This window comes from Camellia sinensis, chromosome 1 (genome assembly GCF_055761805.1).
Source record: "Camellia sinensis isolate YWXY chromosome 1, ASM5576180v1, whole genome shotgun sequence".
NCBI lineage: Eukaryota > Viridiplantae > Streptophyta > Magnoliopsida > Ericales > Theaceae > Camellia > Camellia sinensis.
The window spans coordinates 232,182,324-232,203,538 of record NC_138961.1 but is presented as its reverse complement, the minus strand read 5'-3'; the positions used below and the strand labels follow the sequence as shown (position 1 = coordinate 232,203,538).

Below are 21,215 nucleotides of genomic sequence, written 5' to 3'. Positions count from 1 at the left end.
TGGTAGTGAAAATAAAAACATCAATAGAAAGCAAAAGGAGGTTATACCCTCGAATGAAAAAAAAAATTATACACGTGTTCAAATGAAAAGGAGGTTATCTGTCCAAAAAGTTATCTATATGTTCAAATGTTATTTATCTGTACACATGTCACGTACTTTTCTAATTACTTGTCTAAATATCACCTAATTATACACGTGTCACCTATTTGTCCCACCTTACCGCTACCAACCATTGTTGCCAACTGTCGCCATCCGCCAACCATTGGCAACTTTTTCAACAACTTTAGGAGTGATAAGCCAACCAAACAACTTGAGCTCGACTTATGTTCAGCTCATTAAAAACTCGTTCGAGCTCAGTTCGTTAAGTAAATAAGCCAAACTTGAATAGTCAATTGCTTGTTCGGCTCTGTTTTATGAATCTAAAACTACCAAACTACTTCAGGTCGGCTTGAGAAAAACTAATTTGATATCGACTCGAAAATTTAACGAACCAAAGTTGAACAAATTTTAAAATTCGCTAAAGTTATCAAAGCAAGTTATAACAATCAACTGTTCAGCTCGTTTATTATCCCTAAAGAGGGTTTAAATAGGACTACAACTATTTGTCTTCTCATTTTACATCCCCTCCATACCTTATTCTCTCTACTACTTACAACACAATTTTGGAAGCAATTATTATATATGTAGAATCACTTGAAAATAAAATAAAATAAACACTCTAGAGGATTCATGCTTCGTCTGTGATGGGTGACTGAAGGCAAAAATCTCAGTATAGAATTTTCAAATGTCTATCAAAATTAATGAATTTACTTGAACCAGACTCTCTTGTGATGTATTTGCCCTAGAGTTCTTTATTTTCAAACATGTACATTTCTCTAGTCCCTCAAAATTATGTTTATTTTTGTCGTGGGTGGGAAGCAAAAGTATCTGTAACGCCCTCAAAATAACAACATTAACCCATCATATTCTTTTATTCATTAGAGTTCCATATACATATGCAATACATGTTAACATCAAAACAAAATGCCCTACGGGCTTACAGCTTTCCAAGTTAACACTTGGTTACAACAAAAGGGTACTAACTCGTTTACACATTAAGCCCTTGGCTTGAAGTTACATGTAATACATCAAAAGTTAAGCGACAAAAATATGTCCGCCTCTAGCCTCCCAGCTATGTCCTTGGAGGTGGCATGCTTCCTGCACCTGAAAATGATATTCCCATATAGGGTGAGCCACAGCCCAGTAGAAATACACTAAACCAACCATGAACAATGACTAAAATATTAGTAATTGATAGATGGCCAACACTGATTCATTCACATAAATCACATATTTATGTCATACGACTTATGAGTTCAGATTTCCTTTCATTTTCCCTTTTTCAACGGATAGACATATAAGCGCTACCCACATTCTCAACAGATATGTATAACAACAATATCCACAGATAAGCATATAAGCTATATCCACATTCTACAACAGATATGTATAACAACAATATCCACAGATAAGCATGAAAGCTATATCCACACATCACAAAGATAAGCATATGAGCTCTATCTTCACTTCTCTAGACAAGCATATGAGCTGTATCTACGGAGTTCATCCCCTATCTTCTCCCATCACTATCCGGTTTAGAGGTACATCCCCTATCTTCCCCTAAACCGCGGAGTACATCCCCTTTCTCCTCCTCTACACATAACGTATACAAACACAATGGTTCTATATACAACCACTCAATACATATAATTAATGTATTCTATCAACCGTCAAGTTCCATGACACATTTCATTGATTAGTTTCAGTTTGTCTAATCATCATGCATCGTCTACAACAATCACGACTATCCTCCACCGATAGCCCAAAGCAGTTATTTCTAAACAGAAAATAAATGCACAATGGATATTCAATCAACATTTCATTTCTTCATTCTTCTCAATTAATTATCCCAATTAATTAAACAATGTAATTAGGCCATTTTCCATAATTACCATTTCAACCCTTAGGTCCCATTTTCATCAATGATTCAACAATCATTCCATTTTTCTATGCCAAACACACATCTAGGTTTATTATGAATAAAACCCCAACTTTTGTAAAATTACACAAAAGCCCCAAACTTTCACAAAATTACCAAACCAAGCCCAACATCTCAAAATACCAAAATTTAAAGACAAAATCCATAGAGAGGAGTAGGATATCCCTACCTCAAATTCGGAGTCCCAAAGGAGAAGACGACAAAACCCAACGTGCTCCAAAACCCGTGATTTTCAGATTAAAATGTAGCCCTCGACGATCAACAACTCTTTTTGTAAAGGCCAAAGGTGAGCAAATCACTCCTACTAGATCAAAACCTAGAGAGAAGGTAGAGTCTAGAGTGAGAGGCTCAACAATGGTGATTTTGGAAAAGTAAGAGAGAGAAGAGAAAGCAAAAAGTGATTTGAAGAGTCACAAATTCGGGACTTTAACCCAGGTCTCCGCTCGAGCGTAAAACACCCCGCTCGAGCGTCCACTCACAGACTTCCGCTCGAGCGGCCAACCTCCCGCTCGAGCGCAGAATGCACTCGCTCAGCACTTTTGCAGAGCCAGACCTCCGCTCGAGCTCCCAACCCTACGCTCGAGCGTACAACACTGCACAACAAATACTGGATGGGTGTATTCCCCGCTCGAGCGCCAACATCTCCGCTCGAGCGGACAGGCCAAAAATCTGGGCAACTAGTTTTGGTTTCTAAACTCAACCAACCTGAAACAAATCCGCCCAACACTTCCTATAACTCAAATACGAAGTAAAAAGGATGTAAACAAGATAATAAACAACTACCAACATCCACGGACACATGTCCGGATCACTGTACAACAAGGGTAAACCCGGGGTCGCTATAACCTCCCCCCCTTAAAGAATTTCGTCCCCGAAATTAAGCACAAGTTTGCAAAAACTAGTTTTTTTCTCCATTTAAACAATGTTATACTAACATTCAACAATTCGACCCATTACCGGTCATCCCCTCCTTTAACAAGAGGCATTCACAATATGTAAACAACATATGTACTCTCAACATGCATCAACATTATGCACTATCTTTTCAATTTCAACTTTATATTCAACATATACAATGTTACATTCAACTTCCATATGAGGCAAGTCCCAAAACATACTTCCAATAACCAAAACATTTTCAATGTTTCACAACTTAAGACATATATAAAAGCTCTTAAGTTCAACAAAATTTAATTACAAGATTACATATCAACAAACAAGTCCGGATATTTCTCTCGGACTTCCAACTCACGTTCCTAAGTGGCTTCCTCCACTCTGTGATGTTTCCACAAGACTTTGGTATAGATTTAACTTGATGTGATGTGGACCACACCCTATATCAATGAAGATCATTGATGATGCTAATAATGACAGCTATTAGGACTTATTGGTAGTTTACCCTTTTATTTGTTGTTGGATTCAATGTGATGATAATGAAAGCATTTTATTTTATTGTACTTAAATTACTTCAATTTTGACACATGGTGGCATAGGCAACATCAGAGCTAATTCGAAGTTCTGCTAAGCCAATTCTTGAACAATATAGATCAGTTATCTTATCATCTCTCAAGTTTTAAAAGTTGACTCTTGGTACTGTGGCTGCACAATTCACAGGTTTGTTTGATTTCTGTTTGATCTTTGATGAGGAAGTCGAGAAAAAAGAAAAAAAAGAAAAAAACAGACCAACCAACAACCAGACACAACACCCAGAGCAGGAATACTTATGCAGAGCATGCATCTGATATTACTGAGACAACAAAAAGTGCTATGGAAGCATGGCCTTGACATAACACTGGCAGTGGCATCCGATAAGCCAAAAAATATCCTTAAAAAGAACATTGGCACAACAGAATTTGTGCTTCAAAGAATTCCATGCATGTTTTCTTGGGAAAACTGATGAACATTCCAACTTATAACCAAACTACAAGAGCACTACAATGGCATCTAAATAACAGCCCCCAAATAACAGATCAAACAAAGAACAGCCACCCACAAATCAAACAGAGAACAGGACAGATAGATAAGGAAACCAGAATAAGCAGAAGCTGGATTAGCAAAACCAGACAAGGCCAACAGTTGAGGCCACACCAAAACTGAGGCAAACAAAACACCTCAAATAGCAGCAACACCAGAATGGCAGTTCAAAACAACAGAGTCTACGTGAAATCAGAAACCAGAACAGTTCACCATACAGTAAACCAGTACAACAAGGAGACTGGCAGTTCACCATATAGGAAAAGTATCATACTTGATGTTAAAACTAGAGTTGGCATTGGATTACCTATACAGGTGATCTTCAACTTATTTCTCATATCAATAAAACTTTTCCTAGTAGCAAAACTATTAAAAACTACTCTCAAATTTATTTTATTTTCACATTTTATTTATTTATTTATTTATATTATTTATTTATTTTTTGTGTGTATAGTACTTCTAATACTTATTTTATAGATAATCAATGTGTTCTCTTTCACTCTCTTTGAAGAATAATAGGTGACTAAAAAATTGGATAACATGATATAAAGTAAAGAATGTTCGGTTATTGGAATTTTACCACAAGACGCCACTTTAATATTTTTTCATATATATTTTCATCTAGGTCAAAATATTGGATTCACGGGAGTTTTCAGATTAATTTTCAAACCACAAGTTGACGAGTTTCCATATTTTGGGGCTGTTTGTTATTCTTTGATGGAAAAGGTGGGTACTTTGTATCTTTGTCCCTCTTTGAACTTATTAGTCTAGTTTCCAACATTTTGGAAGTCATCTTCATGATAAATCACCCAAATTTGTGCAAATATTCATATATTTATCATGTCATCATAAAAAGAATTATATAAAATTTTGAAAAATTACTATGCACTTGATTTTTGATACTACAATTCCCCCTATGATTCTACCACAGAAAAACATGGACTTTACACTCAAAGTTGTAGGTGGGGAATTATCAACAATTCTCGAAATTTCTGATGCTATTGAGGTTTCAGAAATTTTATATTTTTATTTATTTATTATTTGTTTCACACTAAAATTGGAGTTAAACAAGCAAGTAAACTTGTGTACAACACTATTGCATATGACATATAAAGAATAAAAACAAAATGTACAAGGACAATAAAAACAATGTAGATTTGATATTGAAATGAAATTTGTGTAGGACCTACTAAAAAAGCATAAAGTGGTTGGCCATTGGCTCAAAAATGGTTTGAGTTTATATATAATACAATACTAAAAATTATATATATATTTTACGAATGTATGTTGGTTGTACCCGTATCCTAATTTTTAGGTCTTTTCTCTATTTTTCATTTCTTAGTTTAGAAGAAAATCTATTTCACTAACACAAACAATTCATGAAGAAAAAATTGTTAAAAGAATGACAAAGCTTCACAAGCAAAATCCATTTGCAAAAGCATGAGCTCTGAAATACAAAACCAACCTAGGCAGAGAAAATCAAATAAAAACAAAACAAAACCACAGAACCCAGAATTGCACCCTTAAGACAAAACTGACGTGAGACTCTTACGGTAGATACCCAGATACAGATGTTCCACATAATCCAGTAATCCTATTTGCACTTCTCAGCACTCGGAGCCATGAAAATTAAAAAACTGAAATGAAAAAAGAAAAAAAAAATGCAAATTCCAACTATATTACTGGTAGATAATAAGGAATAGGAGCCAATGATGATTACATAATCAACCTACACACCAACACACAGATAACACATTAAACCCCATCACAAATCAACAATTAAGTAAATTGGAGTGCCTATCAGACCAATTCAACTTGCATGTTCAATAATCTAAAAAAATGCATGGGTTGTAAGATCAACTTTGCATAAAAAATGCTCTGGTTGGAGCAGAAAAGAGATATGAAAACTAGACTAGGACTTTTGTATAGATGCTGACAATTAATGTCCCCAAATGGTGGATGTAAGCCACCAAGTCCCCCAACTTCTCTGATTTTCTGGCTTTGATTTCATTTCCCAAACCAAGTTGGTGATAAATTCTGAAATTTGAAGATTTAGAAGGAAAAGAAAACTAAATCAAAATTTTATTTTTAAATGGTGAGTTTCACCTTTTTTGTGTCACATCCTAAAAGGATGCTTGTGATTAGAACATTGCATTGAAGAGAAAATTAAGGAGAAAACCAAAAAGAATGAGATTGCTAAAGGTAATACATCAACCAAAAAAAAAAAAGAAGGAAAAAAACAGAAAAGAAGAGAAAAAAGAGTCCAGTCATATATTGAGATATGACAATGATCTCAAAACCATTTTCCAAGACCTCCTAAGAAGCTTCATGGTGCTACACCAAAATGGCCAACCACCCATATTGATTGTTAGCATTGATATCTTAACATAGTCGAAAATGCATACTTTCCAACATTAATGAGTATAGGCACAATAGTCATGATGTTGTGCACAATCATTCAACATACCCTATACCAATCAACCTAACATGGCACTATATTTTGCCTGCACACATCAATGGCATATAATAGTTCTTGTAGGACAAATATCAGATAAATGAAAATAAAAAAAATAATTACATACTAATAGAGTATAGATATGTATTCGGTGCAAATGAAAATTAAATTTTGAAATTTGCAATTACTTTATCTATTTCTTATTTATCTGATAGTCTCTCATTCTTGTAAGAGACATAAGGGATCTAGACCCTAAAATGAGGTTGCCTTTTCATGAAAAGCATTGGATTCCATTTTAAAGACCAAATCAGAGTCATCAATCCCCCTTTTCTATCTTTGCCTGTTCCTATCAAATGCCTGACAAAAGCTGTCCTATAGAATTCACCATCCTAGAAAAGACTTTTGTTTATCTGAAATTTTGTTAGAAATTAACCTAAACTGATATTACTATTGCCATTCAATGGAAAGAAAATATGTATTGAACATTTTTTACATCTCAAAAAGAAGATAATCACACATGGCAGTGCCAGATTAATGACATAGGTGAGCTCACAAATTGCCCAACATATTTATTACTTCAATTCTTGTATAGTTCTCTACAATTCCCTCAAAAACCAAAACAAATAGATAATTCTAACCAATCCCAAAAGAGAACATGCTAAAAATTTAAAGAAGGTCGAGATTATGAACACTACACCGAAGGTCCAACAAATTTATGGCCTGGATTATGGAGGCCTAACCATTTAGATGAACTATCTTAAATGGGTTTGGTTCTTAGTCAAATCAGGATTGAGAAGGTAGAATTTAAACAATCAATCCAACAGAAAAGAGTCATAGACAACTCAAAATGCAAGGTGAGGGGGGAAGAAAGAAAAGAAAGGAAAAGTAGCCCTAAACTAAAAGGTATATATCTCATGGACCTATTTTAGTAATCTCTCAACTGATTATAGCACAAACACTTCTTTTGTTTAACAAATAATTTGAATTAATAGTAATCTATGTTCCTAGTATGGTGCCTCAAATCATGATTCTTCAAAGTTGGGTTGCAGAACAAAAATCCAATAAGCAAATAGGGTATGTTGAATGGGTTTATACAGTAACATCAAAATATCCATTCATTTCTCAGTTTATACAATTCCCAGAAAATTGCTAAAGGTAATACATCCAAACCACTTTAATTTTGTTTCTCATAGGAAAATCAAGCCACCACAAGAGTAATTGTTAGAAAAATAAACAGATTTCAATAAGCAAATATAAAATTAGTCTCATATCAGTTACATGGTTACAAAATTCAATTACCAACACATCAGATTTCACACAAGCCAAATTTCAAGTGTATATATATATATATATATATATGGAATCAACACAACTAACAAACATAAAAAACCTAAACCTATTCAAATCATATTTTCCTAATTTTATAAACCAACCCAGTGAGTTCACAAAGGTGAAAGGGGCAGTTTCGAAGAAGGGGATTTCGGTCTAGGGTTTCATAGAATGGAGATGGAGAAAGGGAGAGAAACAAGTAGCAGAGCGAGAAAGAGAGACATACATTGAGGCATGTAGCTTGCTAAAATGAGGAGGAAAAGAAAAGGGCAGAATAAACTCACTCTTCGGTGCTTGGCAAGAAGGAGCTCCGGCGAGATCCTATACAGGTCTTTGTCAACAGCTTTGGGAGCTTTTCTCCGTGGTAGAGGATGCGGCGGCGCAGGTCTCGGCCGTGGCAAGGGAAAAGAGAGAGAGAGAGAGAGAGAGAGATAGTAATTTTTGAAGACGTTTGGGATGAAGAAAGGGTCTAAGGGATTTGTCATGAGAGGAGGGAATTTTGATTTTCATAAAATTTGGATATTTGGATGTTTGTTCTAAATTTTTGGGCGAAATTATTTGGGGGAATTATGTAATAATCATGATAAAAAAAATTAAAATAATTAGAGTCTTATAATAAAATAAATTATTAATTTATAATTTTATCAATTTATACTCAAATTTTTTTAATTTATTTTTAATATAAATTCTTATATATTTTTATTAAGTAAAATTAATAAAAAAAATATTTTACTCATCAATTACAAAATGTATAATCACACCATAAATTGGCGTAATCATAATAGACAAAATTTTAGAAACTATAAGGTAGTGTTTGATAACGTTTACGTTTTCAGTTTATGTTTACAAAAATTTTATAAATTGATTTTTGTTTATTTTTAGAAAAACATAAATTACAAACGCGTTTGGTTTGAACAAATGTTTACAAAATTTTAAAAATATAAACTAAAAAATATGTTTGTTCAGGCCTAAAATATTTATATTTATTTTTATTATTTATAACAATGAGATCACACACATTATAATTGAAAAAAGTTAATTAAAAAAATAATTGAAAAAAAAATTTAATTGGGAAAAAAAATTAATTAAAAAAAATATTTGAAAAAAAAAATTATTTGAAAAAAAAAGTTAATTGAAAAAAAAATTATTTGAAAAAAAATTATTTGAAAAAAAAATTAATTGAAAAATAATAATTAAAAAAAATATTATTTGAAAAAAAAAAATTCAAAAAAAATCATTTGAAAAAAATAATTGAAAATAAATTAATTGAAAAAAAAATTAAAAACTGAAAACGTAAACTCATTTTTTTTGTTTACGTTTTTTCCTCAAATTTATAAACTGAGACAATCATTTATAAACCAAAAAAAATTATCAAACAAGTTTTTATGACAGTTTTTAAAATTTTTATAAATATAAACTGAAAACTAAAAACGGAATAGTTACCAAACAGACCATAATATTGTAATCAAGTCACAAAGTTTTGTGATATAAAATAGAAAATACATAACTGCATCACTAATTGGCGTAACGAAATTGTTTAAAATTCTAGAAAATCACAAATGTCGTAACTAATTTCTAAAATTTCATAACATTAACCAAAAATTATGTAACTATCCACTAATTGGTGTAACAAAAACATCTAAAATTTTTAAATAATTTAATCACCAATCGAGATCTCTAATGATACAGATAAACACAGAATGTAATGACAATAATCAAATAATTTAATCCACGACTTATAGCCATGGAACAGAAAATGAGAGTTAGAGAAAATTAACCAATAGAGCGAAAGGAAAGGGAATATGAGTAAGAGAGACTGAACGGACTTGTCGTCTGTGAAAATAATGTCAAAGATGGTGTTGTTTCCGATAAGGAACATCGGAGATATCTACAGTGACAGTAAGGAATGAGAGAGATGTTTGATAGATGAAGATAGCTGAGATAGCAAAACAGTACAACAAAATCGTAATATTCATTTTCAACAGTTCTATAAGATATGTACAAATTGATAAAATCATAACTACGGCCAAAGATTTGTATATGTATGAGAGTTTAGAGAGAATGAGAGTTTGAGAGACAAATTTGTTGTGAGAAATAAAATGTGAGAGGGGTGGTATTTATAGGACTTGGGAGGGAGGAGTTAATTTATATATATAAAAATAAAAAAAATAAAATTGATTGTTGGTGGAATTAACGGTTATATGACTCTTTCAAATTGTTTTGATTTAAATTTTTGACCATTGCACTGACAATGGGGGCAGGGAGCCATTGGGGTCAGGTTGAGCCAGATGGGAAAGAAAATTTCGGGGCGATCTCACGGGATAGGTCACACTCCATAACACACCAGGGTCGGGTCGGGCTCTAGAACACATAGCTCAGGGTCTTAGGTTGGGTTTAGGCTCAAGCCTAGTTAGGCCTACCCAGGGCACGAGCGGACTTGGGGTGTGCCGCGAGCTGATGGGCTAAATTTACACCCCTATATGTGGGTAGTGGTTATGAGATATATGATTAGTAGTTATGATATATGTGATATTGATTATGAAACAAAGGGTGCTGGTTATGAGATGTGGTTATAATATATGTGGGTAAAGGTAATGAGATATATGATTAGTGATTACGAGATATGTGATTTTGGTTATGAGCAGAGTGGTATAGTTATAAGTCAAAGGGTGTTTGGTTACGAGATATGTGATTAGTAGTTATGATATATGTGATGTTGGTTATGAGATATGTGGGTAATGGTTATGAGTAAAGTAGTGTCAAAGGGTGTTTGGTTATGCTATATGTGTTAGTGGTTATGAGATATGTGGGTAATGGTTATATGCAAAGTGGTGTCAAATGGTATTTGGTTATGCTATATGTGTTAGTGGTTATGAGATATGTGGCTAATGGTTACGAGCAAAGTGGTGTTGAAGGGTATTTGGTTATGCTATATGTGTTAGTGGTTATGAGATATGTGAGTAATAGTTATGAGCAAAGTGGTGTCAAAAGGTGTTTGGTTATGCTATATGTGTTAGTGGTTATGAGATATGTGGGTAATGGTTATGAGTGGTTATGAGATATGTGGGTAATGGTTATGAGCAAAGTGATGTCAAAAGGTGTTTGGTTATGCTATATGTGTTAGTGGTTATGAGATATGTGGGTAATGGTTATGAGTAAAGTGGTGTCAAAGGATGTTTGGTTATGGCATATGTGTTAGTGGTTATGAGATATGTAGATAATGGTTATGAGTGGTTATGAGATATGTGGGTAATGGTTATGAGCAAAGTGGTGTCAAAGGGTGTTTGGTTATGCTATATGTGTTAGTGGTTATGAGATATGTGGGTAACGGTTATGAGTGGTTATGAGATATGTGGGTAATGGTTATGAGTAAAGTGGTGTCAAAGGGTGTTTGGTAGGGCTGTTCAAAAATCCGTTTAAACCAGTAATCCAGACCGAACCAGACCGAATCATACGGTTTGGTTCGGTTCTATTAAGAATTGGTTCGGTTTCGGATTAAGAAATATGAGAACCGTAAAAACGGTTCGGTTAATGGATTTTATGAAAAAACCGTGGTTCGAACCGAACCGAACCGAATTTTAAAAGATATATATATATATATATATAAAATATCAAGTTTTATTTTTATTAATTGATTTTTTATAATTTTAATGATATTGGGATGGTATAGATATGTAATATTAAGTAATGCCTTAATATTATTAGTTTTTATCATGAGTTAAATGTAATTAGTTTGAATAATTATTTTGCTAATATTAACAATTTATTCTTGTGAATAAAATTTTTTTGAACCGTAAACCAAACCGAAACCGAACCGTTTTTTCGGTTTGGTTCTGGTCTGGTTTTACAAGTGTAACGGTCTGGTCTGGTTCTCAAAATCACAGAACCGTTAGGATCGGTTCGGTTCTTGAATTTTCTCAGAACCGAACCAATCCAGACCGTGTACACCCCTAGTGTTTGGTTATACTATATTTGTTAGTAGTTATGAGATATGTGGGTAATGGTTATGAGTGGTTATGAGATATGTGGGTAATGGTTATGAGCAAAGTGGTGTCAAAGGGTATTTGGTTATGCTACATGTGTTAGTGGTTATGAGATATGTGGGTAATAATTATGAGTGGTTATGAGATTTGTGAGTAATGGTTATGAGCAAAGTGGTGTCAAAGGGTATTTGGTTATGCTATATGTGTTAGTAGTTATGAGACATGTGGGTAATGGTTATGAGCAAAGTGGTGTCAAAGGGTATTTGGTTATGCTATATGTGTTAGTGGTTATGAGATATGTGGGTAATGGTTATGAGCAAAGTGGTGTCAGAGGGTGTGGTTATGCTATATGTATTAATGGTTATGAGTTGTGAGATATTAGTTATGTGACTAGTGGTTGTGAGATATGTGATGTTGGTTATTAGATATGTGACTAGTAGTTATGAGATATGTGATGTTGGTTATGATCAAAGTGATGTGGTTATGAGCAAAAAGGTGTTAATTATAAGATATATGATTAGTGGTTATGAAATATGTGATATTGGTTATGACAAAAAGGTGTTGGTTACGAGATATGTAACTAGTGGTTATGAGATATGTGATGTTGGTTATGACTCAAAGGGATTGGTTATGAGATGTGGTTATGATGTACGTGGGTAGTAGTTATGAGATGTGTGATTAGTGGTTATGAGATATGTGATATTAGTTATAACAAAAAGGTGTTGGTTACGAGATATGTGACTAGTGATTATGAGATATGTGATGTTGGATATGACTCAAAGGGATTGGTTATGAGATGTGGTTATGAGGTATGTGATCAATAGTTATGAGATATGTGATATTTGTTATGATCAAAGTGGTGTTGGTTATGAGATATGTGATTATGATTATGAAATATATGATATTAGTTATGAACAAAAGAGTGTTGGTTATGAGATGTGGTTATGAAATATGTGATATTAGTTATGAACAAAATGGTGTTGGTTATGAGATGTAGTTATAGCTAAGTTATGATCAATTTGATTATAGTTATGAAGAAATATGATTTTAGCTCATAACTATAAAAAGTGACCTGTTTAGCAGGTCACTTTTAATGATGTGGCTCAATCCTAACCATTGATTTTGTATGTACCGTACATTTTTTATACAAAATGTACTATAGACTTTCCCCAAAATTAATACCAGTGGAAATATTTGTCACATATCATGGGAGCAAAGACTCAACATTTGCATTGGTGTTGCACGGGGATTGGATTACCTTCACACAAGTACTGAGCAAGGTGTCATACACCGAGATATGAAGACCACAAATATTCTGTTGGACAAGGCTTGGGTAGCTAAGATTTCAGATTTTGGTTTGTCCAAAATGGGCATCACAAGCGATTTTGACAGCCACATTAGCACAAACGTTAAAGGCACATTTGGTTATTTGGATCCAGAGTATTTCATGACTTGTCGACTAACCAAGAAATCAGATGTGTATGCCTTTGGTGTCGTGCTGTTTGAAGTGCTTTGCGGGAGGCCGGCAGTCGATATGAGGCTTGAGGAAGAACAACGCAGTCTAGCCCTATGGGCTCAACATTGTATCAAAAAGAAGAAACTTGGTCAGATCATTGACCCTAGTATGAGGGACCAAATCTCGCCACATTGCCTGAAGGTATTCGCAAAAGTTGCTAACAAATGCTTAAATAATAATCCAAATGGACGTCCTGCAATGGCTGATGTAGTGGTGAGCCTCGAGTGCGCTTTGGCGGCACAGGGTCAACTGGATATACAAGTAGATGTTGATTTGCCACAAGTATCGTCCCCTGGTATGCATTGTTGGCTCAAGACCAGTGCAAGAATATACAAGCAGATTATGATCTGCCTCACTGCAAAAAATTAAGGTTTTGGAGGCCAAAATTTAGGGGGCAAAATTATTTTTTAGAGACCAAATATTATTGTTGTGAAAAGTGTCATTATATTTTTAGCAATGAAAATTAGACATTAGTAATGAATTATTATCATTTTAGGACCAAATTTTTTGTCTAAAAAAATAAACCATTTTGAGATCAAATTATTTTGTTCCTAAAAGTCTATTTATTATTGACATTTTCAAAATTTTGTCGCTAAAAGCCTTATTTTTTATTTTTTGAGACGACCTTTTAGCGACTATTCTCATGACGATAGAAATTGGTACCTACATGTCCTTTGCAACAAAATTTTCACTTTTAGAGAGCGAAACATTTGGTCTTTAAAACTCTTAGATATTGTAAGTATCGTGCCCTCATGCGCATTGATGGCACAAGAGCAATGTAGGGTTATAGAAGCAGATGATGCTCTACCACACGGTACAGTCTCCTCACCCTCCACTCTTGTGCAATACTGTGTGAATCGGGTTTGTTCGTGCGTTGATCCGGGTCAATTAGCGTGCCAATCTAACCAAAAACATCTGAGTTCATTTTTTGTTGGACTAATTACTAAGACGGTTCCTCATTACTAAGAAGGTGATCTTTGTCATTATTTTTGTCACAACCCAACCTCAGTACCTAGGGGCTGGATGTCACAACTAATCGATTCCTAAGTTACCAAAGATTTATTCTAAAATTAAACAAGTTAATAACGCAGCGGAATAAAATAAAATAGGTACACAAATATTTATTTTATTTAAATTATACATACAGTCTGTGTCAGTTTTTAAATCATCATAAAAATCGAAAGGATCAGTTTGGTACTAAATATACTCTTAACATCGATCGAATTGAACCGTTTACAGCTCTACTCTTTGTTCTTCTTGATTGATTTTTTTTTTTTTTTTTTGTTTTGTGATCGTAATAGTGTATGTATGTCTTTAAATAACAGTGTAATTAAATGTCATAATCTTCCTTATTATCATCCCCCGCTGTATAATTTATTTGATTAAGGAGCATAGCTATGAATATTCTACATCTTTGTTAGTTCTGTATCCGATAATCGAACCAATTCAACTTTTTTTCATTGATCTTAGAAATTCGGATGCATCTATTAATAATGTGGTGCCCTACTAAATACCCCCAGTGGGGGTTGCACCCCCAGTGAGGTGGCGCGCCCCCACTGGCTGACAGCCAAAAAAAAAAAAATAGTTTTTTTTCGCCCAATCACAGGCCTCCACCTCACTGGGGGTCGACCCCCAGTGAGGGTATAAAGCATTTTTGTAATAATGTGTTTTAGCAATAAACATAGTAAAATTATAAATTTATAATTATTATATTAGATTAATTTTTATTAAATAATTAATATATAAAATTTAATAAAATGAAAAATTGAAATAAGTAAAACGAGTCTCATAATGAATTCCACTACACCCAGCAACACCATTAATTAGAGACAAACTTGTCCCTTAGTATATTATGTTGAGGAATAATTCCTTTTGGTAGTAATTTATGCAACTTTCTATGCCAAACCATGTGAACAATGGGTCCGGCTTAGGCATGTTTCACAGCAGGGAGCCCAGGTTCGATTTCTGGGAGGGGGTTGTGTGTTATCTCTTCGGAGAGCTCGTCCTTTACTCCCCTCGTTCCTGGCCTCTGCTGCGGCGTGTCTGCCCTCTATTGGTGCCCTGGTAGGGATGACAATTTAAACCCGGCCCGACGGGGACCCGATCCCCCGACCCCGAAATAAGTGGTTTTTCCCCGAAAAATATCCCCACGGGGACGGGGATGGTATTAAAAAATCACTCCCCGATCAATTTCGGGCCGGGGACGGGGATAGGCTCCTGAGCCCCGGCCCCGGCCCGGCCCCGCCCCGAAATTTCCCCGCTAATACCTGTGTTAAAAGATCACTCACTAGTTGTATTATAATATATATCTAGTATATCATTATATGTATCTGAGTTCACTCTCTCAAGTCTATCACTCTCTCAACTCTATCACTCACCCTCTCGTTCTCTCTCAACTCTCTCTCTCTCTTACAGTCGGCGTGTCGCACCATTGCCGTTGATCTCGCCACAGCTGCTCGTTCTTCTCACTCACCCTCTCGTTCTTCTCTCTCAACTCTCCCACTCTCACAGTCGGCGTGTCCCACCACCGCCGTTGATCTCGCCACAGCCACAGCCGCCGGTCACAGCCACAGCCACAGCCGCTAATACCTGTGTTGATCTCGCCACAGCCGCCGTTGATCTCGCCACAGCCACGGTCTCTCAGATCAGATCTGTTACTGTTAGATCTGTATCAGATCTGTTGGTACATCTATTTTTCTTTTTCAATTTTTTTTTTTAGTTTAAATCTGTTGAGATGATGATTATGTATATATATATTTTTTTCAGATTGTTTTTTTTTTATAAATTAAATATGTTGATGATAATGAAAATATTTTTTTTTTTCAGATTAATTGTTTTTTTAATTTAAATCTGTTGATGATGATTGTTGGTACTCAGATCTGCTATGTTGATTTGTTGTTCTTGAACAAAATAAAAAAAAATTAAAAAAACCTCGGGGATTTTTCGGGGTCGGGGAAACCCGATCCCCGTTGGGGACGGGGATGGGGAGTGATGAGTTTCCCCCCGCCGGGGATCGGGGACGGGGAGTGGGGTCCCCGGCCCCGCCCCGGCCCGTTGCCATTCCTATGCCCTGGTGGTGGGTCCCTCACTTGGTGGGGGTTAATTCCTAGTTGGCAACCGGTTACCCTGGGACTAGGGCCCAACGGAGCCATGATGACACCACAAAGCCCTTTTTTTCTGGTTCAAAAAAAAAAAAAGGGTCCGGCTTAGGCAATAATGAAACTATTGGATGATTTCGGAATGTTATGAGACAATATTCACATGCTACCCATAATTAATGCCACAATAAACAAAATATTAATATATTATCCTATCTTAGCTATGTAAGAGATACAAAACTACTCTAATTTTTTTTGGGGAGAAATTACAAATAAAACTTTAAGGTTTTAGTTTTATAACAAAATAAAATTTAAAATCTTTAATTTTATCAATTTAAACGTTAACATTTAGATTTATTTTTAATATTTTAACTATTACACTCAATATAGGTGTATGTGAAGTATCTAAAATATCCGATTCTATTAGGTTTAATAATTAAAATATATTTTTTCTGATAATTTTACTTAACAAAAATAAATGAATATTTAGATTAAAAAAAATCAAAAGACTAATATATAAATTAACAAACTTAGAAGCCCATGATTTATTTTGTTATAAAACTCAAATTTTAAAATTTTTATCATAATTTTTCTAATTTTTTATTAATGAAAAATACCAATTACCCTTAGGGTTATAAATTTGGCACGGCCCGGGCCGGCCCATGTCAGGTCTTACGGGTTCTGGCCAAAACTTGAGTCAGGCCAGCCCACGGGCCAGAAAATTAAGCTCAGGCCTAGGGGGTATTTGGGCCTTGGGCAGGCTACTGGGCCGGGCCTCTGGTCAAGTCGGTGTGCATGTGTATGGGCATGGGCTTGGCTTGGGCTTGGGCTTGGGCTTGGGCGGGCCTGAACAAATTTTTTTTTTTTTCTAACAAAATTTTATTTTTTTTTACTAAAAAAGACATTGGGCCTCGGACCAAGCCTTGAGTGGACCTTAAGTGAGTCGATGGGCCGCGCCAGGCCGGGCTTCAAAATGATGGTCTAAGCCCTGGACCATGGTCTCGGGCTAGGCTCGAGGCCGAGCCCACCTCGGGCCACGGGCGAGTTTCAGGCCGCCCACAGGTCACAGGCCATTTTTACACTCCTAACTACCCTTAGCGGCTCAATTATTTTTTCAAAATTTATTAAGCCTTCGTTTGACATGCTAGGCTTTTTGGCTATTTTAGCCACAAAAAGACAAAATAGACTTTTTAGTCTAATAAGACCAAACATCACATCCAAACTGTAATCATTTCATTTTTTTTCTCACAAAAATCAAAGAAAAATCGAAAAGTCTATCACAAACGAGACTTTTTAGCCCTAGGTTAAAATATCTAAAAAGTTAAAAAATCAAAAAATCAACTCACATCCCAAACGAACCCTAAGGGTTGTTTAGAATGTGCTATATAAATGTACTTTTTGATTTTTTGGGTAAAAAAAGCAGAGAAAAAAATATGTATATTTGGGATAACTTTTTAAATTTTTACGAAACGATGTGTAATAAAATATTATAGTAAAATCAAAATGACCATTCTACCATTTTTTACTTTTAACTTTTTGATTTTTAGATAGTTGAATTCAAAGAGAAATAATAATTTTACCCTCTAAATTTTCCCCACAAACTTCTCTCAAATAATATAATTTTTTATTTTTTAATAACTTTTTAATTTTTTTAAATTATCTCAAACAAAATCTTAGACTACATTACCCCATCCTAGGGGCAGAGGTCGGACCCAGATCTTGACTTAGACAGGCGACCCAAGTCAACTAAAGTAACCAAAATTAATTTCTTATGTAAACATCAAAAGATTTATTTTACCCCATCCTAGAGGCAGAGGTCGGACCCAGATCTTGACTTAGACAGGGGACCCACGTCAACTAAAGTAACCAAAATTAACTTCTTATGTAAACATCAAAAGATTTATTAAAAAATAATGAGTGTGTTTAGCTTCAATTTTTTTAATTTAATTTTTTAGAAATTAAATTTTTTATTTTTTATATTTTTTTATTTTTAGTGATTATTTTTTAAATTTTAAGTAATTTTTTTACTTTTTTAGATGCGCCTTACTTAGATGTATTTAAATAATAAAATATTTACGAAAAAATATTTTAAAAAATTAATAAATATAAAAAAATACAAAAAATGTACTGAATTTTTGTATTTGTTTATATTTTTGATATTTAGAAATTTTTTAGAGATTTTTTCATAAATATTATACTTTTTAAGTATATTTATATTAGATATGTCTAAAAAATTTAAAAAAAAAAACCTTAAAATATTTTAAAAAAATAGTGAAAATAAAAATACAAAAAACGAAAAACTAAGGTAGCGTTTGGTAGGACTTTCTAAATATGATTTGAGAATAGGAGTTATATTTTGAGTTTGTGAGTTTTAAAATTATGATTTGAGTGTGGAAAATTCGTTTGGTGAATGAGTTTTGAAAAGAGTTTTGAATTGAGTGGAAAATTTTTGATGTGACATATGATATTTGATACAAAAACTTACAACTCAAAATTCTATTAAAGCTCATAAAACATTTTAAAAAATTCATAAAACATTTTTTGTTGAATATATAAAAAATAACATGTGTCAATTGCAAAAAAAAAAAAAAAATGCACTGTTCCGATCAACCGGTCGGATGACCGGTGGAACAACCAATTAGCTCAAATTTTCCCGCCTTCGACCGAGTTTTCAAAAGTGAGTGTGCAATTAATTTTTGAAAGCTGCAAACAAACGTCATATGCAAACTAAGGGGTGGAATTAAAGTTCCAAAACCCTTCCAAACACAGCCTAAATTTTTTTGAAAAGTGAATTTTGAAAATAAAACCAAACAGAGTGAATATTTTCCTACGCAAAAAGGCAAAGCTAGTTTTGTCCTAACAAAGATCTGGAAATTGATATCTAAATTCAAGAGAAGAAGCCCCAAAGACAAAGATGAAAATTGAAATGAAGATCACACCACACCACCTCCATTTCTCTTTTGTCTTGGTTTTGATGGTTTTCTTCCATTTCTCGTAGGTAAAAAGAGCAATTCTGTGACATCCCAAATGTTTAATTAAACACCACGTAAAAATATCTATATATATCTAATTAGAGTAAAATAAAATATTGAATGTTATGAGTGTATGAGATAAAGTTTAATTAAATTAGAGATTATATAGTATCGGAAAAAAGAAAAAAAAAGAAAAAAAAAAGGAGGGGTATATAATTAGTTTAAGATTTGTACTAAAGTAGAATTGAACCTAAAGTTAAGCATTTTAAATAAGCATGAATTAATGGCAAAAGAATGGGAATTAGACACGTGGGTAGCCTTGTGGCTTGGTGCCAACGATTGCCTCTTTATAAAAGGGAGGTATTGCTCAAGATTGTTGAAGATGAAGAGAAAAGACGGAAAAATAAAAAAACAAAACAAAACAAAGGGAAAATATATTGGACGAAGGCAACTATTAGGTAAGACGGTCTTTGACAGTGGAAAGTAAGAGTGAGGAATCACTATTAAGATGAGTTATATTATATCTTGAGTCATCATAATATATTTTACGTATGTTTTGAGTTACCATAATTTATTTTATGCAATTTGTATTTATAAATTGTATTAATATTTCAATTACATTGATGATTTTCTAAACTCTATTTGCTTAAATTAAAACCCATGGATATATTTGTCTAAATTTTAGAAATTATTTGACAATGATTTTATAAATAATTATTTTTTGTAAGTACCACCACGGGTGTCTTGACCCGAACCCGCCCCCGTGGGTTAAGGACATAACCGGCCAGTAATCATGAGATTACCTACGGCCTCAAACCAAACCTAACGTATTTTAACAGAGTTAATGGGGGCCAAACGAAAGCAATTTAAAACTTTGTCCATAGAGCTGTGCTTACATGGCACATCATAACAACCATACATATGCACATTAATAACTCATAACAGAATATGTACCACACAAAGTTCTGTACATACAGGATCATAATAGTCTAAGTCAACCCACTAAAACTTTATACAACATATTCAAAGACTTCGCCCACATGACAAAATAAAACAGAATGACAAAAGGCGAAGACGGGTCTCGTGCATGAGACGCAAGGGCTGACTCTTCAAAACCTTTGTTGTTCCTCATAGACTTCACTGGGGCTGGGTTTGGACTTCTCTTGGCTCACCTACAAACACATGAATGAGCGTGAGCGAAAGCCCAGTGAATAATATCAAATAAAGGAATTATACAAACGGTACATAGAACAACATGCTTCAAACGGCCTTGGGCCCAATTCATATTCTCATTTATGTCAAACTGGCCTTTGGCCCATTCATTTATTCATGTCGAAACGGCCTCTGGCCCATTCATTCGTGTCAAAACGGCCTCTGGCCCATTCATTCATGTCAAAACGGCCTCTGGCCCATCCATTCATGTCAAAACGGGCTCTGGCCCATTCATTCATGTCAAAACGGCCTTTGGCCCATCCATTCATTCTTGTCAAACGGCCTCTGGCCCATTCACTTTACTATTCAGATCAAACTGGCCTCTAGCTCATTCATATGACATAGCAACTATAGCGACCCCGGTCTTTTCCCATTTGATTATTGTATCCGGACTTAGGTTCCGTAGATTCTGTCATTGTATAATTGTTGTTGTTGTCCCTTATTTTCTTATTTGGAATTAGAGGATGTGTTTGGCAGGTTTGTTTCAGGTTGGTTGGGTTAGAAACCAAGTGTTGCTGTCCAGGTTTTTGGTTCTTCGCTCGAGCAAGGAGTTGTTCGCTCGAGCGAGAGGTTGTGTCTGATTTGGACCTGTAGCTGTGCATTCTTGGCTCGAGCGAGCTTTTCTTCGCTCGAGCGAG

General features: G+C 34.4%; 1 pseudogene; it reads left to right on the top strand.

Moving 5' to 3' along the window:
* Positions 1-13,076: 13,076 nt before the first annotated feature.
* On the top strand, positions 13,077-13,664 carry LOC145822735 (receptor-like protein kinase FERONIA pseudogene; annotated as a pseudogene).
* The last annotated feature ends 7,551 nt before the right edge of the window (positions 13,665-21,215 follow it).